Source organism: Ascaphus truei, unplaced genomic scaffold (assembly GCF_040206685.1).
Source record: "Ascaphus truei isolate aAscTru1 unplaced genomic scaffold, aAscTru1.hap1 HAP1_SCAFFOLD_3006, whole genome shotgun sequence".
Lineage (NCBI taxonomy): Eukaryota > Metazoa > Chordata > Amphibia > Anura > Ascaphidae > Ascaphus > Ascaphus truei.
This window is the reverse complement of record NW_027455970.1, coordinates 1-27,492: the sequence shown is the minus strand read 5'-3', so window position 1 is coordinate 27,492 and position 27,492 is coordinate 1. Positions and strand designations below refer to the sequence as shown.

Here is a 27,492-nt window from a genome sequence, read left to right as displayed (position 1 = left end):
ACCTTCACATAGATGGACGGCAGCGTGGATGTTCGCCTTCGCAAAGTGCCGCGCGACGCGATACACCGTCTCCGGGACAAAGTCCAGCACAAGTTCAGGTACACCTCGTCTTTCTGGGGGGGCAGAGCAGAGCGTCACGCGTCACACAGTGTCAGTCACACCACAGTGTCGGTCACACACACAGTGTCAGGTCACACACACAGTGTCAGTCACACACAGTGTCAGTCACACACAGTGTCAGTCACACACCAGTGTCCAGTCTCACACAGTGTCAGTCACACACCAGTGTCAGTCACACACAGTGTCAGCTCACACAGACCCAGTGGTCAGTCTCACACAGTGTCAGTCTCACACAGTGTCAGTCACACACAGTGTCAGTCTCACACAGTGTCAGTCTCACACAGTGTCAGTCTCACACAGTGTCAGTCTCACACAGTGTCAGTCTCACACAGTGTCAGTCGCACACCAGTGTCAGTCTCACACAGTGTCAGTCTCACACAGTGTCAGTCTCACACGTGTCAGTCTCACACAGTGTCAGTCTCACACAGTGTCAGTCTCACACAGTGTCAGTCTCACACAGTGTCAGTCTCACACAGTGTCAGTCTCACACAGTGTCAGTCTCACACAGTGTCAGTCTCACACAGTGTCAGTCTCACACAGTGTCAGTCTCACACAGTGTCAGCTCACACAGTGTCAGTCTCACACAGTGTCAGTCTCACACAGTGTCAGTCTCACACAGTGTCAGTCTCACACAGTGTCAGTCTCACACAGTGTCAGTCTCACACAGTGTCAGTCTCACACAGTGTCAGTCTCACACAGTGTCAGTCTCACACAGTGTCAGTCTCACACAGTGTCCGTCTCACACAGTGTCAGTCTCACACAGTGTCAGTCTCACACAGTGTCAGTCTCACACAGTGTCAGTCTCACACAGTGTCAGTCTCACACAGTGTCAGTCTCACACAGTGTCAGTCTCACACAGTGTCAGTCTCACACAGTGTCAGTCTCACACAGTGTCAGTCTCACACAGTGTCAGTCTCACACAGTGTCAGTCTCACACAGTGTCAGTCTCACACAGTGTCAGTCTCACACAGTGTCAGTCTCACACAGTGTCAGTCTCACACAGTGTCAGTCTCACACAGTGTCAGTCTCACACAGTGTCAGTCTCACACAGTGTCAGTCTCACACAGTGTCAGTCTCACACAGTGTCAGTCACACAGTGTCAGTCTCACACAGTGTCAGTCTCACACAGTGTCCAGTCTCACACAGTGTCAGTCTCACACAGTGTCAGTCTCACACAGTGTCAGTCTCACACAGTGTCAGTCCACACAGTGTCAGTCTCACACAGTGTCAGTCTCACACAGTGTCAGTCTCACACAGTGTCAGTCTCACACAGTGTCAGTCTCACACAGTGTCAGTCTCACACAGTGTCAGTCTCACACAGTGTCAGTCTCACACAGTGTCAGTCTCACACAGTGTCAGTCTCACACAGTGTCAGTCTCACACAGTGTCAGTCTCACACAGTGTCAGTCTCACACAGTGTCAGTCTCACACAGTGTCAGTCTCACACAGTGTCAGTCTCACACAGTGTCAGTCTCACACAGTGTCAGTCTCACACAGTGTCAGTCTCACACAGTGTCAGTCTCACACAGTGTCAGTCTCACACAGTGTCAGTCTCACACAGTGTCAGTCTCACACAGTGTCAGTCTCACACAGTGTCAGTCTCACACAGTGTCAGTCTCACACAGTGTCAGTCTCACACAGTGTCAGTCTCACACAGTGTCAGTCTCACACAGTGTCAGTCACACAGTGTCAGTCTCACACAGTGTCAGTCTCACACAGTGTCAGTCTCACACAGTGTCAGTCTCACAGTGTCAGTCTCACACAGTGTCAGTCTCACGACAGTCTCACACAGTGTCAGTCTCACACAGTGTCAGTCTCACACAGTGCACAGTCTCACACAGTGTCAGTCTCCCAGTCCACACAGTGTCAGTCTCACACAGTGTCAGTCTCACACAGGTCACACACAGTGTCAGTCTCACACAGTGTCAGTCTCACACAGGTCACACACAGTGTCAGTCACACACAGTGTCAGTCTCACACAGGTCAGTCACACAGTGTCAGGTCTCACACAGTGTCAGTCTCACACAGGTCACACACAGTGTCAGTCTCACACAGTGTCAGTCTCACACAGGTCAGTCACACAGTGTCAGTCTCACACAGTCACACACAGTGTCAGTCTCACACAGTGTCATCTCACACAGTCACACACAGTGTCAGTCTCACACAGTGTCAGTCTCACACAGTCACACACAGTGTCAGTCTCACACAGTGTCAGTCTCACACAGTGTCAGTCTCACACAGTGTCAGTCTCACACAGTGTCAGTCTCACACAGTGTCAGTCTCCACAGTGTCAGTCTCACACAGTGTCAGTCTCACACAGTGTCAGTCTCACACAGTGTCAGTCTCACACAGTGTCAGTCTCACACAGTGTCAGTCTCACACAGTGTCAGTCTCACACAGTGTCAGTCTCACACAGTGTCAGTCTCACACAGTGTCAGTCTCACACAGTCACACACAGTGTCAGTCTCACACAGTGTCAGTCTCACACAGTCTCCCAGTGTCAGTCTCACACAGTGTCAGTCTCACACAGTGTCAGTCTCCCAGTGTCAGTCTCACACAGTGTCAGTCTCACACAGTGTCAGTCTCACACAGTGTCAGTCTCACACAGTGTCAGTCTCACACGTGTCAGTCTCACACAGTGTCAGTCTCACACAGTGTCTCCAGTGTCATCACACAGTGTCAGTCTCACACAGTGTCAGTCTCACACAGTGTCAGTCTCACACAGTGTCAGTCTCACACAGTGTCAGTCTCACACAGTGTCAGTCTCACACAGTGTCAGTCTCACACAGTGTCAGTCTCACACAGTGTCAGTCACACACAGTGTCAGTCTCACACAGTGTCAGTCTCACACAGTGTCAGTCACACACAGTGTCAGTCTCACACAGTGTCAGTCTCACACAGTCACACACAGTGTCAGTCTCACACAGTGTCAGTCTCACACAGTCACACACAGTGTCAGTCTCACACAGTGTCAGTCTCACACAGTGTCAGTCTCACACAGTGTCAGTCTCACACAGTGTCAGTCTCACACAGTGTCAGTCTCACACAGTGTCAGTCTCACACAGTGTCAGTCTCACACAGTGTCAGTCTCACACAGTGTCAGTCTCACACAGTGTCAGTCTCACACAGTGTCAGTCTCACACAGTGTCAGTCTCACACAGTGTCAGTCTCACACAGTGTCAGTCTCACACACGTGTCAGTCTCACACAGTGTCAGTCTCAGTCACACAGTGTCAGTCTCACACAGTGTCAGTCTCACACAGTGTCAGTCTCACACAGTGTCAGTCTCACAGTGTCAGTCTCACACAGTGTCAGTCTCACACAGTGTCAGTCTCACACAGTGTCAGTCTCACACAGTGTCAGTCTCACACAGTGTCAGTCTCACACAGTGTCAGTCTCACACAGTGTCAGTCTCACACAGTGTCAGTCTCACACAGTGTCAGTCTCACACAGTGTCAGTCTCACACAGTGTCAGTCTCACACAGTGTCAGTCTCACACAGTGTCAGTCTCACACAGTGTCAGTCTCACACAGTGTCAGTCTCACACAGTGTCAGTCTCACACAGTGTCAGTCTCACACAGTGTCAGTCTCACACAGTGTCAGTCTCACACAGTGTCAGTCTCACACAGTGTCAGTCTCACACAGTGTCAGTCTCACACAGTGTCAGTCTCACACAGTGTCAGTCTCACACAGTGTCAGTCTCACGACACAGTGTCAGTCTCACACAGTGTCAGTCTCACACAGTCACACACAGTGTCAGTCTCACACAGTGTCAGTCTCACACAGTGTCAGTCTCACACAGTGTCAGTCTCACACAGTGTCAGTCCTCACACAGTGTCAGTCTCACACAGTGTCAGTCTCACACAGTGTCAGTCTCACACAGTGTCAGTCTCACACAGTGTCAGTCTCACACAGTGTCAGTCTCACACAGTGTCAGTCTCACACAGTGTCAGTCTCACACAGTGTCAGTCTCACACAGTGTCAGTCTCACACAGTGTCAGTCTCACACAGTGTCAGTCTCACACAGTGTCAGTCTCACACAGTGTCAGTCTCACACAGTGTCAGTCTCACACAGTGTCAGTCTCACACAGTGTCAGTCTCACACAGTGTCAGTCTCACACAGTGTCAGTCTCACACAGTGTCAGTCTCACACAGTGTCAGTCTCACACAGTGTCAGTCTCACACAGTGTCAGTCTCACACAGTGTCAGTCTCACACAGTGTCAGTCTCACACACAGTGTCAGTCTCACACAGTCACACACAGTGTCAGTCTCACACAGTGTCAGTCTCACACAGTGTCAGTCTCACACAGTGTCAGTCTCACACAGTGTCAGTCTCACACAGTGTCAGTCTCACACAGTGTCAGTCTCACACAGTGTCAGTCTCACACAGTGTCAGTCTCACACAGTGTCAGTCTCACACAGTGTCAGTCTCACACAGTGTCAGTCTCACACAGTGTCAGTCTCACACAGTGTCAGTCTCACACAGTGTCAGTCTCACACAGTGTCAGTCTCACACAGTGTCAGTCTCACACAGTGTCAGTCTCACACAGTGTCAGTCTCACACAGTGTCAGTCTCACACAGTCTCACACAGTGTCAGTCTCACACAGTGTCAGTCTCACACAGTGTCAGTCTCACACAGTGTCAGTCTCACACAGTGTCAGTCTCACACAGTGTCAGTCTCACACAGTGTCAGTCTCACCCGTCTCACACAGTGTCAGTCTCACACAGTGTCAGTCTCACACAGTGTCAGTCTCACACAGTGTCAGTCTCACACAGTGTCAGTCTCACACAGTGTCAGTCTCACACAGTGTCAGTCTCACACAGTGTCAGTCTCACATCTCATACAGTGTCAGTTCTCACACAGTGTCAGTCTCACACAGTGTCAGTCTCACACAGTGTCAGTCTCACACAGTGTCAGTCTCACACAGTGTCAGTCTCACACAGTGTCAGTTCTCACACAGTGTCAGTCTCACACAGTGTCAGTCTCACACAGTGTCAGTCTCACACAGTGTCAGTCTCACACAGTGTCAGTCTCACACAGTGTCAGTCTCACACAGTGTCAGTCTCACACAGTGTCAGTCTCACACAGTGTCAGTCTCACACAGTGTCAGTCTCACACAGTGTCAGTCTCACACAGTGTCAGTCTCACACAGTGTCAGTCTCACACAGTGTCAGTCTCACACAGTGTCAGTCTCACACAGTGTCAGTCTCACACAGTGTCAGTCTCACACAGTGTCAGTCTCACACAGTGTCAGTCTCACACAGTGTCAGTCTCACACAGTGTCAGTCTCACACAGTGTCAGTCTCACACAGTGTCAGTCTCACACAGTGTCAGTCTCACACAGTGTCAGTCTCACACAGTGTCAGTCTCACACAGTGTCAGTCTCACACAGTGTCAGTCTCACACAGTGTCAGTCTCACACAGTGTCAGTCTCACACAGTGTCAGTCTCACACAGTGTCAGTCTCACACAGTGTCAGTCTCACACAGTGTCAGTCTCACACAGTGTCAGTCTCACACAGTCACAGTCTCACACAGTCACAGTCTCACACAGTGTCAGTCTCACACAGTCACACACAGTGTCAGTCTCACACAGTCACACACAGTCACACACAGTGTCAGTCTCACACAGTCACACACAGTCTCACACAGTGTCAGTCTCACACAGTCTCACACAGTGTCAGTCTCACACAGTCTCACACAGTGTCAGTCTCACACAGTCTCACACAGTGTCAGTCTCACACAGTGTCAGTCTCACACAGTCTCACACAGTGTCAGTCTCACACAGTCTCACACAGTGTCAGTCTCACACAGTGTCAGTCTCACACAGTGTCAGTCTCACACAGTGTCAGTCTCACACAGTGTCAGTCTCACACAGTGTCAGTCTCACACAGTGTCAGTCTCACACAGTGTCAGTCTCACACAGTGTCAGTCTCACACAGTGTCAGTCTCACACAGTGTCAGTCTCACACAGTGTCAGTCTCACACAGTCTCACACAGTGTCAGTCTCACACAGTGTCAGTCTCACACAGTCACACACAGTGTCAGTCTCACACAGTGTCAGTCTCACACAGTCACACACAGTGTCAGTCTCACACAGTGTCAGTCACACACAGTGTCAGTCTCACACAGTCACACACAGTGTCAGTCACACACAGTGTCAGTCTCACACAGTCACACACAGTGTCAGTCACACACAGTCACACACAGTGTCAGTCTCACACAGTCACACACAGTGTCAGTCTCACACAGTCACACACAGTGTCAGTCTCACACAGTCACACACAGTGTCAGTCTCACAGTGTCAGTCTCACAGTGTCAGTCTCACACAGTGTCAGTCTCACACAGTGTCAGTCTCACACAGTGTCAGTCTCACACAGTCACACACAGTGTCAGTCTCACAGTGTCAGTCTCACAGTGTCAGTCTCACAGTGTCAGTCTCACAGTGTCAGTCTCACACAGTGTCAGTCTCACACAGTGTCAGTCTCACACAGTGTCAGTCTCACACAGTCACACACAGTGTCAGTCTCACACAGTGTCAGTCTCACACAGTCTCACACAGTGTCAGTCTCACACAGTCTCACACAGTGTCAGTCTCACACAGTCTCACACAGTGTCAGTCTCACACAGTCTCACACAGTGTCAGTCTCACACAGTCACACACAGTGTCAGTCCACACAGTGTCAGTCTCACACAGTCCTCACACAGTGTCAGTCTCACAGTGTCAGTCTCACAGTGTCAGTCTCACACAGTGTCAGTCTCACACAGTCACACACAGTGTCAGTCACACACAGTGTCAGTCTCACACAGTCTCACACAGTGTCAGTCTCACACAGTCTCACACAGTGTCAGTCTCACACAGTGTCAGTCTCACACAGTCTCACACAGTGTCAGTCTCACACAGTCACACACAGTGTCAGTCTCACACAGTGTCACACAGTGTCACACAGTGTCACACAGTGTCACAGTGTCACACAGTGTCACACAGTGTCAGTCTCACACAGTCTCACACAGTGTCACACAGTGTCAGTCTCACAAGTCTCACACAGTGTCAGTCTCACACAGTCTCACACAGTGTCAGTCTCACACAGTCTCACACAGTGTCAGTCTCACACAGTCTCACAGTGTCAGTCTCACACAGTCTCACACAGTGTCAGTCTCACACAGTCTCACACAGTGTCAGTCTCACACAGTCTCACACAGTGTCAGTCTCACACAGTCTCACACAGTGTCAGTCTCACACAGTCTCACACAGTGTCAGTCTCACACAGTCTCACACAGTGTCAGTCTCACACAGTCTCACACAGTCTCACCAGTCTCACACAGTCTCACACAGTCTCACACAGTCTCACACAGTCTCACACAGTCTCACACAGTCTCACACAGTCTCACACAGTCTCACACAGTCTCACACAGTCTCACACAGTCTCACACAGTCTCACACAGTCTCACACAGTCTCACACAGTCTCACACAGTCTCACACAGTCTCACACAGTCTCACACAGTCTCACACAGTCTCACACAGTCTCACACAGTGTCAGTCTCACACAGTCTCACACAGTGTCAGTCTCACACAGTCTCACACAGTCTCAGTCTCACACAGTCTCACACAGTTCAGTCTCACACAGTCTCACACAGTCTCAGTCTCACACAGTCTCACACAGTCTCACACAGTGTCAGTCTCACACAGTCTCACACAGTGTCAGTCTCACACAGTCTCACACAGTGTCAGTCTCACACAGTCTCACACAGTGTCAGTCTCACACAGTCTCACACAGTGTCAGTCTCACACAGTCTCACACAGTGTCAGTCTCACACAGTCTCACACAGTGTCAGTCTCACGACAGTCTCACACAGTGTCAGTCTCACACAGTCTCACACAGTGTCAGTCTCACACAGTCTCACACAGTGTCAGTCTCACACAGTCTCACACAGTGTCAGTCTCACACAGTCTCACACAGTGTCAGTCTCACACAGTCTCACACAGTCTCACACAGTCTCACACAGTCTCACACAGTCTCACACAGTCTCACACAGTCTCACACAGTCTCACACAGTCTCACACAGTCTCACACAGTGTCAGTCTCACACAGTGTCAGTCTCACACAGTGTCAGTCTCACACAGTGTCAGTCTCACACAGTGTCAGTCTCACACAGTGTCAGTCTCACACAGTGTCAGTCTCACACAGTGTCAGTCTCACACAGTGTCAGTCTCACACAGTCTCACACAGTGTCAGTCTCACACAGTCTCACACAGTCTCACACAGTCTCACACAGTCTCACACAGTGTCACACAGTGTCACACAGTGTCACACAGTGTCACACAGTGTCACACAGTGTCACACAGTGTCACACAGTGTCAGTCTCACACAGTGTCAGTCTCACACAGTGTCAGTCTCACACAGTGTCAGTCTCACACAGTGTCAGTCTCACACAGTGTCAGTCTCACACAGTGTCAGTCTCACACAGTGTCAGTCTCACACAGTGTCAGTCTCACACAGTGTCAGTCTCACACAGTGTCAGTCTCACACAGTGTCAGTCTCACACAGTGTCAGTCTCACACAGTGTCAGTCACACACAGTGTCAGTCACACACAGTGTCAGTCACACACACACACACACACAGTGTCACCCCTACCTCACCCCCGAGTTGTAGTGTGCGAGACGCGGGGGCATTCTGGGCTTTGTAACACCCGGCGTTAAAAGGCCCAGAACGCCCGGCGCCCAACGCCGTCCTCAAGAGCCACCACCAGGCTAGGTTTTCAGGATATCCCTGCTTCAGCACAGGTGTCTCAGTCATTGACAGAAGCAGGGATATCCTGAGACCCTGACCTGTTGGTGGCCCCCATGTTCACATGAGGAGTGAGGGGCGCGCAGACGACGTGCGGGGCGCGCCGACGAGCGAGGGGCGCGCAGAGGAGCGCGGGGGGCGCAGAGGAGCGCGGGTGGGCGCAGAGGAGCGCGGGGGGCGCAGAGGAGCGCGGGGGGCGCAGAGGAGCGCGGGGGGCGCAGAGGAGCGCGGGGGGCGCAGAGGAGCGCGGGGGGGCGCAGAAGAGAGCGCAGAGGAACGCGGGGGCGCAGAGGAGCGAGGGGGGCGCAGAGGGGAGCGAGGGGCGCAGAGGAGCGAGGGGGCGCAGAGGAGCGAGGGGGGCGCAGAGGAGCGAGGGGGGCGCAGAGGAGCGAGGGGGCGCAGAGGAGCGAGGGGGGCGCAGAGGAGCGAGGGGGGCGCAGAGGAGCGAGGGGGGCGCAGAGGAGCGAGGGGGGCGCAGAGGAGCGAGGGGGGCGCAGAGGAGCGAGGGGGGCGCAGAGGAGCGAGGGGGGCGCAGAGGAGCGAGGGGGGCGCAGAGGAGCGAGGGGGGCGCAGAGGAGCGAGGGGGGCGCAGAGGAGCGAGGGGGGCGCAGAAGAGCGAGGGGGGCGCAGAAGAGCGAGGGGGGCGCAGAGGAGCGAGGGGGGCGCAGAGGAGCGAGGGGGGCGCAGAGGAGCGAGGGGGGCGCAGAGGAGCGAGGGGGGCGCAGAGGAGCGAGTGGCGCGCAGAGGAGCGAGGGGCGCGCAGAGGAGCGAGGGGCGCGCAGAGGAGCGAGGGGGGGCAGAGGAGCGAGGGGGGCGCAGAGGAGCGAGGGGGGCGCAGTGAGGGGGGCGCAGTGAGGGGGGCGCAGAGGGGTGAGGGGCGCGCAGAGGGGTGAGGGGCGCGCAGAGGGGTGAGGGGGCGCAGAGGGGTGAGGGGGCGCGCAGAGGGGTGAGGGGCGCGCAGAGGGGTGAGGGGCGCGCAGAGGGGCGAGGGGGGCGCAGTGAGGGGCGCGCAGTGAGCGGGGCGCAGTCTGACCTTCTCCCCGCTGGAGTAGAAGAAGTAGCGCAGCCGCACGATGTTGCAGTGATCCAGCCGCCGCATGATCTGAAGCTCCCGGTTCTGAGCGAGAAAACCAAAGAAAAGGCCGCTAGAGACGGGCCGAGGACCCGACGCTCGACCCAAGAGCTTACAGTCACCCGGGAACCATTACCCTCACAAGTACCGGACTAAGGCGTGCTAAACCCCGGGGGTCTGTGCGCCCCCCCCACACGTCACTGCCGCGCCCCCCGGGCGTCTGTGCGCCCCCCCCACACGTCACTGCCGCGCCCCCCCGGGCGTCTGTGCGCCCCCCCCACACGTCACTGCCGCGCCCCCCCCACACGTCATTGCCGCGCCCCCGGGCGTCTGTGCGCCTCCCCCCACAGGTCACTGCCGCGCCCCCCACACGTCACTGCCGCGCCCCTCCCACACGTCACTGCCGCGCCCCCCACGGGCGTCTGTGCGCCTCCCCCCACAGGTCCCTGCCGCGCCCCCCGGGCGTCTGTGCGCCTCCCCCCACACATCACTGCCGCGCCCCCCGGGCGTCTGTGCGCCTCCCCCCACAGGTCCCTGCCGCGCCCCCCGGGCGTCTGTGCGCCTCCCCCCACAGGTCCCTGCCGCCCCCCCCCGGGGGTCTGTGCGCCTCCCCCCACACGTCACTGCCGCGCCCCCGGGCGTCTGTGCGCCTCCCCCCACAGGTCACTGCCGCGCCCCCCCCGGGCGTCTGTGCGCCTCCCCCCACAGGTCCCTGCCGCCCCCCCCCCCCGGGGTTCTGTGCGCCTCCCCCCACAGGTCACTGCCGCGCCCCCCGGGCGTCTGTGCGCCTCCCCCCACAAGTCACTGCCGCGCCCCGGCCGTATGAAGGCCCCCGGCCGTATGAAGGCCCCCGGGGGCCCCCACGCCCCGGCCGTATGAAGGCCCCCCCGGGCCCCCCAGGGATCGGGACCAGGTCCTCTCACCTTGAACCTCTTGTCCTGTAGGACCTTCTTGATGGCGACCATCTCCCCGCAGGCCACGAGGCGCGCCTGGTACACCACGCCGAAGGAACCGTTCCCAATCACCTTAATGTCCGTGTAGGACACTTCCTGCGGCCGGTCCGGCCCCTGTCCCGGCGTGGCCACCACCGTGGTCACTTTCCCATTGTCTCCTGAGAGGGGGCAACAAGGTCAGGAGAGGGGGGCAACAAGGTCAGGAGAGGGGGGCAACAAGGTCAGGAGAGGGGGCAACAAGGTCAGGAGACAGGGGGGCAACAAGGTCAGGAGACAGGGGGGCAACAAGGTCAGGAGACAGGGGGGCAACAAGGTCAGGAGACAGGGGGCAACAAGGTCAGGAGACAGGGGGGCAACAAGGTCAGGAGACAGGGGGGCAACAATGTCAGGAGACGGGGGGGCAACAAGGTCAGGAGAGGGGGGCAACAAGGTCAGGAGAGGGGGGCAACAAGGTCAGGAGAGGGGGGGGGCAGGGGCAACAAGGTCAGGAGAGGGGGGGGGCGGGGGCAACAAGGTCAGGAGAGGGGGGGGGCGGGGGCAACAAGGTCAGGAGAGGGGGGGGCGGGGGCAACAAGGTCAGGAGACGGGGGGGGCGGCGGGCAACAAGGTCAGGAGACGGGGGGCGGGGGCAACAAGGTCAGGAGACGGGGGGCGGGGGCAACAAGGTCAGGAGACGGGGGGCGGGGGCAACAAGGTCAGGAGACGGGGGCAACAAGGTCAGGAGAGGGGGGCAACAAGGTCAGGAGAGGGGGCAACAAGGTCAGGAGAGGGGAGCAACAAGGTCAGGAGAGGGGGCAACAAGGTCAGGAGAGGGGAGCAACAAGGTCAGGAGAGGGGGGGGCGGGGGCAACAAGGTCAGGAGAGGGGGGCGGGGGCAACTAGGTCAGGAGAGGGGGCAACAAGGTCAGGAGACGGGGGGGCGGGGGCAACAAGGTCAGGAGACGGGGGCGGGGGCAACAAGGTCAGGAGACGGGGGGCGGGGGCAACAAGGTCAGGAGACGGGGGGCGGGGGCAACAAGGTCAGGAGACGGGGGGCGGGGGGCAACAAGGTCAGAGACGGGGGGCGGGGGCAACAAGGTCAGGAGACGGGGGGGCGGGGCAACAAGGTCAGGAGACGGGGGGGGGCGGGGCAACAAGATCAGGAGACGGGGGGGGCGGGGGCAACAAGATCAGGAGACGGGGGAGAGGGGGGCAACAAGGTCAGGAGAGGGGGCAACAAGGTCAGGAGAGGGGGCAACAAGGTCAGGAGAGGGGGGCAACAAGGTCAGGAGAGGGGGGCAACAAGGTCAGGAGAGGGGGGCAACAAGGTCAGGAGAGGGGGGCAACAAGGTCAGGAGAGGGGGGCAACAAGGTCAGGAGAGGGGGGCAACAAGGTCAGGAGAGGGGGGCAACAAGGTCAGGAGAGGGGGGCAACAAGGTCAGGAGAGGGGGGCAACAAGGTCAGGAGAGGGGGGCAACAAGGTCAGGAGAGGGGGGCAACAAGGTCAGGAGAGGGGGGCAACAAGGTCAGGAGAGGGGGGCAACAAGGTCAGGAGAGGGGGGCAACAAGGTCAGGAGAGGGGGCAACATGGTCAGGAGAGGGGGGCAACATGGTCAGGAGAGGGGGGCAACATGGTCAGGAGAGGGGGCAACAAGGTCAGGAGAGGGGGCAACAAGGTCAGGAGAGGGGGGCAACAAGGTCAGGAGAGGGGGGCAACAAGGTCAGGAGAGGGGGGCAACAAGGTCAGGAGAGGGGGGCAACAAGGTCAGGAGAGGGGGGCAACAAGGTCAGGAGAGGGGGCAACAAGGTCAGGAGAGGGGGGGGCGGGGGCAACAAGGTCAGGAGAGGGGGGGGCGGGGGCAACAAGGTCAGGAGACGGGGGGGCGGGGGCAACAAGGTCAGGAGACGGGGCGGCGGGCAACAAGGTCAGGAGACAGGGGGCAACAAGGTCAGGAGACTGGGGGACAACAAGGTCAGGAGACAGGGGGGCAACAAGGTCAGGAGACAGGGGGCAACAAGGTCAGGAGACAGGGGGGCAACAAGGTCAGGAGACAGGGGGGCAACAAGGTCAGGAGACAGGGGGGCAACAAGGTCAGGAGACAGGGGGCAACAAGGTCAGGAGACAGGGGGGCAACAAGGTCAGGAGACAGGGGGGCAACAAGGTCAGGAGACAGGGGGCAACAAGGTCAGGAGACAGGGGGGCAACAAGGTCAGGAGACAGGGGGGCACAAGGTCAGGAGACAGGGGGGCAACAAGGTCAGGAGACAGGGGGGCAACAAGGTCAGGGGGGCAACAAGGTCAGGAGACAGGGGGGCAACAAGGTCAGGAGACAGGGGGGCAACAAGGTCAGGAGACAGGGGGGCAACAAGGTCAGGAGACAGGGGGGCAACAAGGTCAGGAGACAGGGGGGCAACAAGGTCAGGAGACAGGGGGGCAACAAGGTCAGGAGACAGGGGGGCAACAAGGTCAGGAGACAGGGGGGCAACAAGGTCAGGAGACAGGGGGCAACAAGGTCAGGAGACAGGGGGGCAACAAGGTCAGGAGACAGGGGGGCAACAAGGTCAGGAGACAGGGGGGCAACAAGGTCAGGAGACAGGGGGGCAACAAGGTCAGGAGACAGGGGGGCAACAAGGTCAGGAGACAGGGGGGCAACAAGGTCAGGAGACAGGGGGCAACAAGGTCAGGAGACAGGGGGGCAAACAAGGTCAGGAGACAGGGGGGCAACAAGGTCAGGAGACAGGGGGGCAACAAGGTCAGGAGACAGGGGGGCAACAAGGTCAGAGAGAGGGGGCAACAAGGTCAGGAGAGGGGGGCAACAAGGTCAGGAGAGGGGGGCAAATAGGTCAGGAGACAGGGGGGCAACAAGGTCAGGAGACAGGGGGGCAACAAGGTCAGGAGACAGGGGGCAACAAGGTCAGGACAGGGGGGCAACAAGGTCAGGAGACAGGGGGGCAACAAGGTCAGGAGACAGGGGGGCAACAAGGTCAGGAGAGGGGGGCAACAAGGTCAGGAGAGGGGGGCAACAAGGTCAGGAGAGGGGGGCAACAAGGTCAGGAGAGGGGGGCAACAAGGTCAGGAGAGGGGGGCAACAAGGTCAGGAGAGGGGGGCAACAAGGTCAGGAGAGGGGGCAACAAGGTCAGGAGAGGGGGGCAACAAGGTCAGGAGAGGGGGCAACAAGGTCAGGAGAGGGGGCAACATGGTCAGGAGAGGGGGGCAACATGTCAGGAGAGGGGGCAACAAGGTCAGGAGAGGGGGCAACAAGGTCAGGAGAGGGGGGCAACAAGGTCAGGAGAGGGGGGCAACAAGGTCAGGAGAGGGGGGCAACAAGGTCAGGAGAGGGGGGCAACAAGGTCAGGAGAGGGGGCAACAAGGTCAGGAGAGGGGGGAGCGGGGCAACAAGGTCAGGAGAGGGGGGGGGCGGGGGCAACAAGGTCAGGAGACGGGGGGGCGGGGGCAACAAGGTCAGGAGACGGGGGGGGCGGCGGGCAACAAGGTCAGGAGAGGGGGGCAACAAGGTCAGGAGACAGGGGGGCAACAAGGTCAGGAGACAGGGGGACAACAAGGTCAGGAGACAGGGGGGCAACAAGGTCAGGAGACAGGGGGGCAACAAGGTCAGGAGACAGGGGGGCAACAAGGTCAGGAGACAGGGGGGCAACAAGGTCAGGAGACAGGGGGGCAACAAGGTCAGGAGACAGGGGGGCAACAAGGTCAGGAGACAGGGGGGCAACAAGGTCAGGAGACAGGGGGGCAACAAGGTCAGGAGACGGGGGGCAACAAGGTCAGGAGGGGCAACAAGGTCAGGAGACAGGGGGGCAACAAGGTCAGGAGACAGGGGGGCAACAAGGTCAGGGGGGGCAACAAGGTCAGGAGGGCAACAAGGTCAGGAGACAGGGGGGCAACAAGGTCAGGAGGGCAACAAGGTCAGGAGACAGGAGGGCAACAAGGTCAGGAGACAGGGGGCAACAAGGTCAGGAGACAGGGGGGCAACAAGGTCAGGAGACAGGGGGGCAACAAGGTCAGGAGACAGGGGGGCAACAAGGTCAGGAGACAGGGGGGCAACAAGGTCAGGAGACAGGGGGGCAACAAGGTCAGGAGACAGGGGGGCAACAAGGTCAGGAGACAGGGGGGCAACAAGGTCAGGAGACAGGGGGGCAACAAGGTCAGGAGACAGGGGGGCAACAAGGTCAGGAGACAGGGGGGCAACAAGGTCAGGAGACAGGGGGGCAACAAGGTCAGGAGACAGGGGGGCAACAAGGTCAGGAGACAGGGGGGCAACAAGGTCAGGAGACAGGGGGGCAACAAGGTCAGGAGAGGGGGGCAACAAGGTCAGGAGAGGGGGGCAACAAGGTCAGGAGAGGGGGGCAACAAGGTCAGGAGAGGGGGCAAATAGGTCAGGAGAGGGGGGCAACAAGGTCAGGAGACAGGGGGGCAACAAGGTCAGGAGACAGGGGGGCAACAAGGTCAGGAGACAGGGGGGCAACAAGGTCAGGAGACAGGGGGGCAACAAGGTCAGGAGAGGGGGGCAACAAGGTCAGGAGAGGGGGGCAACAAGGTCAGGAGAGGGGGGCAACAAGGTCAGGAGACAGGGGGGCAACAAGGTCAGGAGACAGGGGGGCAACAAGGTCAGGAGAGGGGGCAACAAGGTCAGGAGAGGGGGGCAACAAGGTCAGGAGAGGGGGGCAACAAGGTCAGGAGAGGGGGGGGGCAGGGGCAACAAGGTCAGGAGAGGGGGGGGGCGGGGGCAACAAGGTCAGGAGAGGGGGGGCGGGGGCAACAAGGTCAGGAGACGGGGGGCGAACACGGTCAGGATGACGGTGGCAGCGGGCAACAAGGTCAGGAGACGGGGGCGGGGGCAACAAGGTCAGGAGACGGGGGCGGGGGCAACAAGGTCAGGAGACGGGGGGCAGGCGGGCAACAAGGTCAGGAGACGGGGGCGGGGGCAACAAGGTCAGGAACGGGGGGCGCGGCAACAAGGTCAGGAGACCGGGGGGCAAAGGTCAGGGGGCAACAAGGTCAGGAGAGGGGGACAGGGGGGGCAACAAAGGTCAGATGACGGGGGAGGGGCAACAAGGTCAGGAGAGGGGGGCAACAAGGTCAGGAGAGGGGGCACCAAGGTCAGGAGAGGCAACAAGGTCAGGAGAGGGGGCAACAAGGTCAGGAGAGGGGGGCAACAAGGTCAGGAGAGGGGGGCAACAAGGTCAGGAGAGGGGGGCAACAAGGTCAGGAGAGGGGGGAGGCGGGGGCAACAAGGTCAGGAGAGGGGGCAACAAGGTCAGGAGACGGGGGGGCGGGGGCAACAAGGTCAGGAGACGGGGCAACAAGGTCAGGAGACGGGGCAACAAGGTCAGGAGACAGGGGGGCAACAAGGTCAGGAGACAGGGGGGCAACAAGGTCAGGAGACAGGGGGGCAACAAGGTCAGGAGACAGGGGGGCAACAAGGTCAGGAGACAGGGGGGCAACAAGGTCAGGAGACAGGGGGGCAACAAGGTCAGGAGACAGGGGGGCAACAAGGTCAGGAGACAGGGGGGCAACAAGGTCAGGAGACAGGGGGGCAACAAGGTCAGGAGACAGGGGGGCAACAAGGTCAGGAGACAGGGGGGCAACAAGGTCAGGAGACAGGGGGGCAACAAGGTCAGGAGACAGGGGGGCAACAAGGTCAGGAGACAGGGGGGCAACAAGGTCAGGAGACAGGGGGGCAACAAGGTCAGGAGACAGGGGGGCAACAAGGTCAGGAGACAGGGGGGCAACAAGGTCAGGAGACAGGGGGGCAACAAGGTCAGGAGACAGGGGGGCAACAAGGTCAGGAGACAGGGGGGCAACAAGGTCAGGAGACAGGGGGGCAATAAGGTCAGGAGACAGGGGGGCAACAAGGTCAGGAGACAGGGGGGCAACAAGGTCAGGAGACAGGGGGGCAACAAGGTCAGGAGACAGGGGGGCAACAAGGTCAGGAGAGGGGGGCAACAAGGTCAGGAGACAGGGAGGCAACAAGGTCAGGAGAGGGGGGCAACAAGGTCAGGAGAGGGGGGCAACAAGGTCAGGAGAGGGGGCAACAAGGTCAGGAGAGGGGGCAACAAGGTCAGGAGAGGGGGCAACAAGGTCAGGAGAGGGGGCAACAAGGTCAGGAGAGGGGGGCAACAAGGTCAGGAGAGGGGGGCAACAAGGTCAGGAGAGGGGGGGCAACAAGGTCAGGAGAGGGGGGGCAACAAGGTCAGGAGAGGGGGGGCAACAAGGTCAGGAGAGGGGGGGCAACAAGGTCAGGAGAGGGGGGCGGGGGGCAACAAGGTCAGGAGAGGGGGGCGGGGGGCAACAAGGTCAGGAGAGGGGGGGCGGGGGGCAACAAGGTCAGGAGAGGGGGGGGCGGGGGGCAACAAGGTCAGGAGACAGTGGGGCGGGGGGCAACAAGGTCAGGAGACAGTGGGGCGGGGGGCAACAAGGTCAGGAGACAGTGGGGCGGGGGGCAACAAGGTCAGGAGACAGTGGGGCGGGGGGCAACAAGGTCAGGAGACAGTGGGGCGGGGGGCAACAAGGTCAGGAGACAGTGGGGCGGGGGGCAACAAGGTCAGGAGACAGTGGGGCGGGGGGCAACAAGGTCAGGACACGGGGGAGCAACAAGGTCAGGAGAGGGGGGGGCGGGGGGGAGCAACAAGGTCAGGAGAGGGGGGGCGGGGGCAGCAAGGTCAGGAGAAGGGGGGCGGGGGCAGCAAGGTCAGGAGAGGGGGGGCAGCAAGGTCAGGAGAGGGGGGGCAGCAAGGTCAGGAGAGGGGGGGCAGCAAGGTCAGGAGAGGGGGGGCGGGGGCAGCAAGGTCAGGAGAGGGGGGGGGCGGGGGCAGCAAGGTCAGGAGAAGGGGGGCGGGGGCAGCAAGGTCAGGAGAGGGGGGGCAGCAAGGTCAGGAGAGGGGGGGCGGGGGCAGCAAGGTCAGGAGAGGGGGGGCGGGGGCAGCAAGGTCAGGAGAGGGGGGGGTGGGGGCAGCAAGGTCAGGAGACAGGGGGGCAGGGGCAGCAAGGTCAGGAGACAGGGGGGCAGGGGCAGCAAGGTCAGGAGACAGGGGGGCAGGGGCAGCAAGGTCAGGAGACAGGGGGGCAGGGGCAGCAAGGTCAGGAGACAGGGGGGCAGGGGCAGCAAGGTCAGGAGACAGGGGGGCAGGGGCAGCAAGGTCAGGAGACAGGGGGGCAGGGGCAGCAAGGTCAGGAGACAGGGGGCGCGAGGGCAGCAAGGTCAGGAGAGGGGAGGGGGCAGCAAGGTCAGGAGAGGGGAGGGGGCAGCAAAGTCAGGAGGAGGGGGCAAACTTGTGACTGCTATAGGATCACACCTCACCACGCGCTCTCGCCTCCAGTCCTCCCCCCCCCCCCCGCAGGGCGGATTTTAAGGACCCTGCTCTACCAACTCCCTGCGACAGAACCCCCGTTACACATCTCACATGTAAACCCTCCGAGCGAGACGTGCCTCTTTGTTTCAGCCCCCGCACGTTAGCAGGGTCTCACCTCCGTCAGGATATCCCTGCTTCAGCACGTGCTGCAGTTGAAGACTGTGCTGAAGCAGGGACTGTGCTGAAGCAGGGATATCCCCTGTCCCTTGAGGAGCGGAGCGCGCTGGGTAAGGGAACATTCCTCAGACCGGCTGGAACCGTAGAATAATCTTTGATAATTCGTGGTGTTCACCACTATAAACGCGTCCCGCGCGCCCAATGAGCGCCATTATTTCCCGCGCGCCCAATGAGCGCCATTATTTCCCGCGCGCCCAATGAGCGCCATTATTTCCCGCGCGCCCAATGAGCGCCATTATTTCCCGCGCGCCCAATGAGCGCCATTATCTCCCGCGCGCCCAATGAGCGCCATCATTTCCCGCACGGCCAATGAGCGCCATTATTTCCCGCGCGCCCAATGAGCGCCATAATTTCCCGCGCACCCAATGAGCGCCATTATTTCCCGCGCGCCCAATGAGCGCCATTATTTCCCGCGCGCCCAATGAGCGCCATTATTTCTCGCGCGCCCAATGAGCGCCATTATTTCCCGCGCGCCCAATGAGCGCCATTATTTCCCGCGCGCCCAATGAGCGCCATTATTTCTCGCGCGCCCAATGAGCGCCATTATTTCCCGCGCACCCAATGAGCGCCATTATTTCCCGCACCCAATGAGCGCCATTATTCCCCGCGCGCCCAATGAGCGCCATTATTTCCCGCACCCAATGAGCGCCATTATCTCCCGCGCACCCAATGAGCGCCATTATCTCCCGCGCGCCCAATGAGCGCCATTTCCCTCAAGACGCAGGGACAGAGAGCGCCATTATTTCCCGCGAGACGCAGGAACAGAGAGCGCCATTATTTCCCGCGCGACGCAGGGACAGAGAGCGCCATTATTTCCCGCGCCTGCGAGACGCAGGAACAGAGAGCGCCATTATTTCCCGCGCCTGCGCGACAGAGAGCGCCATTATTTCCCGCGGCTGCGTGACGCAGGGACAGAGCGCCATTATTTCCCGCGCCTGCGAGACGCCGGGACAGAGAGCGCCATTATTTCCCGCGGCTGCGAGACGCAGGGACAGAGAGCGCCATTATTTCCCGCGCCTGCGAGACGCAGGAACAGAGAGCGCCATTATTTCCCGCGCCTGCGAGACGCAGGGACAGAGAGCGCCATTATTTCCCGCGCCTGCGAGACGCAGGAACAGAGAGCGCCATTATTTCCCGCGCCTGCGAGACGCAGGGACAGAGAGCGCCATTATTTCCCGCGCCTGCGCGACGCAGGGACAGAGAGCGCCATTATTTCCCGCGCCTGCGAGACGCAGGAACAGAGAGCGCCATTATTTCCCGCGCCTGCGAGACGCAGGGACAGAGAGCGCCATTATTTCCCGCGCCTGCGCGACGCAGGGACAGAGAGCGCCATTATTTCCCGCGCCTGCGAGACGCAGGAACAGAGAGCGCCATTATTTCCCGCGCCTGCGAGACGCAGGAACAGAGAGCGCCATTATTTCCCGCGCCTGCGAGACGCAGGGACAGAGCGCGCCATTATTTCCCGCGGCTGCGAGACGCAGGGACAGAGAGCGCCATTATTTCCCGCGCGACGCAGGGACAGAGAGCGCCATTATTTCCCGCGCCTGCGAGACGCAGGAACAGAGAGCGCCATTATTTCCCGCGCCTGCGAGACGCAGGAACAGAGAGCGCCATTATTTCCCGCGCCTGCGCGACGGAGGGACAGAGAGCGCCATTATTTCCCGTGGCTGCAAGACGCAGGGACAGAGCGCCATTATTTCCCGCGCCTGCGAGACGCAGGGACAGAGAGCGCCATTATTTCCCGCGGCTGCGAGACGCAGGGACAGAGAGCGCCATTATTTCCCGCGCCTGCGAGACGCAGGAACAGAGAGCGCCATTATTTCCCGTGCCTGCGCGACGCAGGGACAGAGAGCGCCATTATTTCCCGCGCCTGCGAGACGCAGGGACAGAGAGCGCCATTATTTCCCGCGCCTGCGAGACGCAGGGACAGAGAGCGCCATTATTTCCCGCGCCTGCGCGACGCAGGGACAGAGAGCGCCATTATTTCCCGCGCCTGCGCGACACAGGGACAGAGCGCCATTATTTCCCGCGCCTGCGTGACAGAGCGCGCCATTATTTCCCGCGCCTGCGAGACGCAGGGACAGAGAGCGCCATTATTTCCCGCGGCTGCGAGACGCAGGGACAGAGAGCGCCATTATTTCCCGCGCCTGCGAGACGCAGGGACAGAGCGCCATTATTTCCCGCGGCTGCGAAACGCAGGGACAGAGCGCCATTATTTACCGCGCCTCCGTGACAGAGAGCGCCATTATTTCCCGCGGCTGCGAGATGCAGGGACAGAGAGCGCCATTATTTCCCGCTCCTGCATGACGCAGGAACAGAGAGCGCCATTATTTCCCGCGCCTGCGAGACGCAGGAACAGAGAGCGCCATTATTTCCCGCGCCTGCGAGACGCAGGGACAGAGAGCGCCATTATTTCCCGCGCCTGCGAGACGCAGGAACAGAGAGCGCCATTATTTCCCGCGCCTGCGAGACGCAGGGACAGAGAGCGCCATTATTTCCCGCGCCTGCGCGACGCAGGGACAGAGAGCGCCATTATTTCCCGCGCCTGCGAGACGCAGGAACAGAGCGCCATTATTTCCCGCGCCTGCGAGACGCAGGGACAGAGAGCGCCATTATTTCCCGCGCCTGCGCGACGCAGGGACAGAGCGCGCCATTATTTCCCGCGGCTGCGAGACGCAGGGACAGAGAGCGCCATTATTTCCCGCGAGACGCAGGGACAGAGAGCGCCATTATTTCCCGCGCCTGCGAGACGCAGGAACAGAGAGCGCCATTATTTCCCGCGCCTGCGCGACGGAGGGACAGAGAGCGCCATTATTTCCTGTGGCTGCAAGACGCAGGGACAGAGCGCCATTATTTCCCGCGCCTGCGAGACGCAGGGACAGAGAGCGCCATTATTTCCCGCGGCTGCGAGACGCAGGGACAGAGAGCGCCATTATTTCCCGCGCCTGCGAGACGCAGGAACAGAGAGCGCCATTATTTCCCGTGCCTGCGCGACGCAGGGACAGAGAGCGCCATTATTTCCCGCGCCTGCGAGACGCAGGGACAGAGAGCGCCATTATTTCCCGCGCCTGCGAGACGCAGGGACAGAGAGCGCCATTATTTCCCGCGCCTGCGCGACGCAGGGACAGAGAGCGCCATTATTTCCCGCGCCTGCGCGACACAGGGACAGAGAGCGCCATTATTTCCCGCGCCTGCGTGACAGAGCGCGCCATTATTTCCCGCGCCTGCGAGACGCAGGGACAGAGAGCGCCATTATTTCCCGCTCCTGCATGACGCAGGAACAGAGACCGCCATTATTTCCCGCGCCTGCGAGACGCAGGAACAGAGAGCGCCATTATTTCCCGCACCTGCGAGACGCAGGAACAGAGAGCGCCATTATTTCCCGCGCCTGCGAGACGCAGGAACAGAGAGCGCCATTATTTCCCGCGCCTGCGAGACGCAGGAACAGAGAGCGCCATTATTTCCCGCGCCTGCGAGACGCAGGGACAGAGCGCGCCATTATTTCCCGCGGCTGCGAGACGCAGGGACAGAGAGCGCCATTATTTTCCGCGCCTGCGTGACGCAGGGAAAGAGAGCGCCATTATTTCCCGCGGCTGAGAAACGCAGGGACAGAGAGCGCCATTATTTACCGCGCCTCCGTGACAGAGAGCGCCATTATTTCCCGCGCCTGCGAGACGCAGGGACAGAGAGCACCATTATTTCCCGCGGCTGCGAGACGCAGGGACAGAGCGCCATTATTTCCCGCGCCTGCGTGACGCAGGAACAGAGAGCGCCATTATTTCCCGCGCCTGCGAGACGCAGGAACAGAGAGCGCCATTATTTCCCGTGGCTGCGTGACGCAGGGACAGAGAGCGCCATTATTTCCCGCGCCTGCGAGACGCAGGAACAGAGAGCGCCATTATTTCCCGCGCCTGCGAGACGCAGGAACAGAGAGCGCCATTATTTCCCGCGCCTGCGTGACGCAGGGACAGAGCGCCATTATTTCCCGCGCCTGCGTGACGCAGGGACAGAAAGCGCCATTATTTCCCGCGCCTGCGTGACGCAGGGACAGAGCGCCATTATTTCCCGCGCCTGCGAGACGCAGGGACAGAGCGCCATTATTTCCCGTGGCTGCGGGACGCAGGGACAGAGAGCGCCATTATTTCCCACGGCTGCGAGACGCAGGGACAGAGAGCGTCATTATTTCTTGCGCCTGCGAGACGCAGGAACAGAGAGCGCCATTATTTCCCGCGCCTGCGAGACGCAGGGACAGAGAGCGCCATTATTTCTCGCGCCTGCGAGACGCAGGAACAGAGAGCGCCATTATTTCCCGCGCCTGCGAGACGCAGGAACAGAGAGCGCCATTATTTCCCGCGCCTGCGAGACGCAGGAACAGAGAGCGCCATTATTTCCCGCGCCTGCGAGACGCAGGAACAGAGAGCGCCATTATTTCCCGCGCCTGCGAGACGCAGGAAACAGAGAGCGCCATTATTTCCCGCGCCTGCGAGACGCAGGAACAGAGAGCGCCATTATTTCCCGCGCCTGCGTGACGCAGGGACAGAGAGCGCCATTATTTCCCGCGCCTGCGAGACGCAGGGACAGAGCGCCATTATTTCCCGCGCCTGCGAGACGCAGGAACAGAGAGCGCCATTATTTCCCGCGCCTGCGAGACGCAGGAACAGAGAGCGCCATTATTTCCCGCGCCTGCGAGACGCAGGAACAGAGAGCGCCATTATTTCCCGCGCCTGCGAGACGCAGGAACAGAGAGCGCCATTATTTCCCGCGCCTGCGTGACGCAGGGACAGAAAGCGCCATTATTTCCCGCGCCTGCGAGACGCAGGAACAGAGAGCGCCATTATTTCCCGCGCCTGCGTGACGCAGGGACAGAGAGCGCCATTATTTCCCGCGCCTGCGAGACGCAGGGACAGAGCGCCATTATTTCCTGCGAGACGCAGGGACAGAGAGCGTCATTATTTTCTGCGCGACACAGGGACAGAGAGCGCCATTATTTCCCGCGCCTGCGAGACGCAGGGACAGAGCGCCATTATTTCCCGCGCCTGCGTGACGCAGGGACAGAGAGCGCCATTATTTCCTGCGCCTGCGAGACGCAGGAACAGAGAGCGCCATTATTTCCCGCGCGTGCGTGACGCAGGGACAGAGCGCCATTATTTCCCGCGCCTGCGAGACGCAGGGACAGAGAGCGCCATTATTTCCCGCGGCTGCGTGACGCAGGGACAGAGAGCGCCATTATTTCCCGCGCCTGCGAGACGCAGGGACAGAGAGCGCCATTATTTCCCGCGCCTGCGCGACGCAGGGACAGAGCGCCATTATTTCCCGCGGCTGCGTGACGCAGGGACAGAGCGCCATTATTTCCCGCGGCTGCGAGACGCAGGGACAGAAAGCGCCATTATTTCCCGCGCCTGCGAGACGCAGGGACAGAGAGCGCCATTATTTCCTGCGCCTGCGAGACGCAGGAAGAGAGAGCGCCATTATTTCCCGCGCCTGCGTGACGCAGGAACAGAGCGCCATTATTTCCCGCGCCTGCGTGACGCAGGGACAGAGAGCGCCATTAATTCCCGCGCCTGCGTGAAGCAGGGACAGAGAGCGCCATTATTTCCCGCGCCTGCGTGACGCAGGGACAGAGAGCGCCATTATTTCCCGCGCCTGTGTGACGCAGGGACAGAAAGCGCCATTATTTACCGCGCCTCCGTGACAGAGAGCGCCATTATTTCCCGCGCCTGCGTGACGCAGGGACAGAGAGCGCCATTATTTCCCGCGGCTGCGAGACGCAGGGACAGAGCGCCATTATTTCCCCGCACCTACGAGATGCAGCAACAGAGCGCCATTATTTCCCGCGCCTGCGTGACGCAGGGACAGAGAGCGCCATTATTTCCCGCGCCTGCGTGACGCAGGGACAGAGCGCCATTATTTCCCGCGCCTGCGTGACGCAGGGACAGAGAGCGCCATTATTTCCCGCGGCTGCGAGACGCAGGGACAGAGAGCGCCATTATTTCCCGCGGCTGCGAGACGCAGGGACAGAGAGCGCCATTATTTCCCGCACCTGCGAGACGCAGGGACAGAGAGCGCCATTATTTCCCGCGCCTGCGAGACGCAGGAACAGAGAGCGCCATTATTTCCCGCACCTGCGAGACGCAGGAACAGAGAGCGCCATTATTTCCCCGCGGCTGCGTGACGCAGGGACAGAGAGCGTCATTATTTCCCGCGCTTGCGAGACGCAGGGACAGAGCGCCATTATTTCCCGCGCCTGCGTGACGCAGGGACAGAGAGCGCCATTATTTCCCACAGAGAGCGCCATTATTTCCCGCGGCTGCGAGACGCAGGAACAGAGCGCCATTATTTCCCGCACGCCCAATGAGCGCCATTATTTCCGCACGCCCAATGAGCACCATTATTTCCGCACGCCCAATGAGCGCCATTATTTCCGCACGCCCAATGAGCGCCATTATTTCCGCACGCCCAATGAGCGCCATTATTTCCGCACGCCAATGAGCGCCATTATTTCCGCACAGCACCAATGAGCGCCATTATTTCCGCACGCCCAATGAGCGCCATTATTTCCCGCGGCTGCGTGACGCAGGAACAGAGCGCCATTATTTCCCGCGTGACATAGGGTGCCGTAACCAGGGCAGGCCCTGTAACATGTGCTGGGGACGGGGGGTAATCCAGACCAGTCCTTGGAAGCGCTGCCCCATCGCCTCCCTGGGCTGCTTTGTGATGGAGGGGCCGCCATCTTTAAAGATGCCCTACATAAAATACAGGCTTCAGATATTAACCCCTCCCTCTCGCCGGCCTGAGAATGATCCACCGCGTTGTATTTCAAATAATTACATGTGAGCGGGAGCCACGTCATTAACCGCTTCAGTGCCACGTCATTAACCGCTTCAGTGCCACCCAAGTTATGGGAGGGCTGCCTTATTACCCAATGTCCCAGCACGGCTACACCCCATCCAGGCCCCCGATAACCCCACTACCTACCCCATAACCCCCCTCCGATAACCCCACTACCTGCCCCGTAACCTCCCTCCGATAACCCCACTACCTGCCCCGTAGCCCCCCTCGATAACCGCACTACCTGCCCTGTAAGCCCCCTCCGATAACCCCACTACCTGCCCCGTAACCCCTCAGATAACCCCACTACCTGCCCTGTAAGCCCCTCCCGATAACCCCACTACCAGCCCCGTAACCCCTCAGATAACCCCACTACCTGCCCCGTAACCCCCCTCCGATAACCCCACTACCTGCCCCCGTAACCCCCCCGATAACCCCACTACCTGCCCCGTAGCCCCCCTCCGATAACCGCACTACCTGCCCTGTAAGCCCCCTCCGATAACCCCCACTACCTGCCCCGTAACCCCCCGATAACCCCACTACCTGCCCCGTAGCCCCCCTCCGATAACCGCACTACCTGCCCTGTAAGCCCCCTCCGATAACCCCACTACCTGCCCCGTAACCCCTCAGATAACCCCACTACCTGCCTCGTAACCCCCTCCGATAACCCCACTACCTGCCCCGTAACCCCTCAGATAACCCCATTACCTGCCTCGTAACCCCCCTCCGATAACCCCACTACCTGCCCCGTAACCCCTCAGATAACCCCACTACCTGCCCCGTAACCCCCCTCCGATAACCCCACTACCTGCCCCGTAACCCCCCTCCGATAACCCCGCTACCTGCCCCGTAACCCCCCTCTGATAACCCCACTATCTGCCCCGTAACCCCCTCCCTGCCCCATAACCCCCCTCCCGTAACCCCACTCTCTGCCCCGTAACCCCCCGATAACCCCACTACCCCGCCCCGTAACCCCCCTCCGATAACCCCACTACCTGCCCCGTCACCCCCGATAACCCCACTACCTGCCCCGTAATAAACCCCCACTACCTGCCCCCCCAATATTCTCACAGGGCACCTACTGAGTACCCCAACACAGAGAATCTTAACCCACTAAAATACACCACCACAAAATCCCACCCCCCCCCCCCCCCGGGCTTCTCTCTCCCTCTCCCCCCCCCCCCCCCCGGCTTCTCCCTCTCTCCCCCCCGCCCCCGGGCTTCTCCCTCTCTCCCCCCCCCCCCCAGGCTTCTCCCTCTCTCACTCCCCCCCCCCACCGAGCTTCTCTCCGCCCCCCCCCCCGGCTTCTCCCTCCCTCCCCCAAGGGCTTCTCTCTCCCCCCCCCAGGCTCCTCTCCGCCCCCCCCCTAGGCTTCTCTCCGCCCCCCCCCCCCCCACCCCCACCCCCTAGGCTCCTCTCCCCCCCCCCCCTAGGCTTCTCTCCGCCCCCCCCCCACCCCCTAGGCTCCTCTCCCCCCCCCTAGGCTTCTCTCCGCCCCCCACCCCTAGGCTCCTCTCCCCCCTGATAGCCAGCCCCCCCCAAGGGCTTCTCCCTCTCTTCTCCCCCCCCCCTAGGCTCCTCTCCCCCTGATAGCCAGCCCCCCCCCAAGGGCTTCTCCCTCTCTTCTCCCCCCCCCTAGGCTCCTCTCCCCCTGATAGCCAGCCCCCCCCCCGGGCTTCTCTCTCCCCCGGGCTTCTCTCTCTCTTCTCCCCCCCCCCCGCTCACAGAGTTAGGGGTCACACCCCGCCCCCCCGCCGCCGCCATATTAGAAGCGCCCGGCGGATACTCACTCCCCTGCTTGATGAAGGCGGCGGTCGCCGGAGCTCCCCGCCGCCCCCGCGGGCCCCGCCGGACCCTGCTCCCCGCAGGCCTCGGGCCGCAGCCGGTGGGAGCCGCTCATGCTCGGGGAGTTCAGGCGCAGAATGGTGCCGGGCTCAGGCTCCCTCCCAGCGGCCGCCGCACACTCAGCCTCCGGGCTGCAGGCCGCGCCGCGCGGATCCCTGGGAAACCGAGTCCGCACGCTGCCCCCGCCCATCCAACGGCAGCGCGGCGGGACTACAACTCCCAGCGGCCCCCCGCGGCTGCAGGAGCCGCACGCAAAGCAGGCTGGGAAACAGAGTCCGCGCGCTGCCCCCGCCCATCTCCCGGCAACGCGGCGGGACTACAACTCCCAGCGACCCCCCGCGACGGGAAGGAGCGCCGC

The 27,492-nt window shown here is 60.4% G+C and overlaps 1 pseudogene; it reads right to left on the bottom strand.

The window, feature by feature from the left end:
- Positions 1-8: 8 nt before the first annotated feature.
- On the bottom strand, positions 9-27,324 carry LOC142483143 (glycogen synthase kinase-3 beta-like; annotated as a pseudogene).
- Between the last annotated feature and the right edge of the window lie 168 nt (positions 27,325-27,492).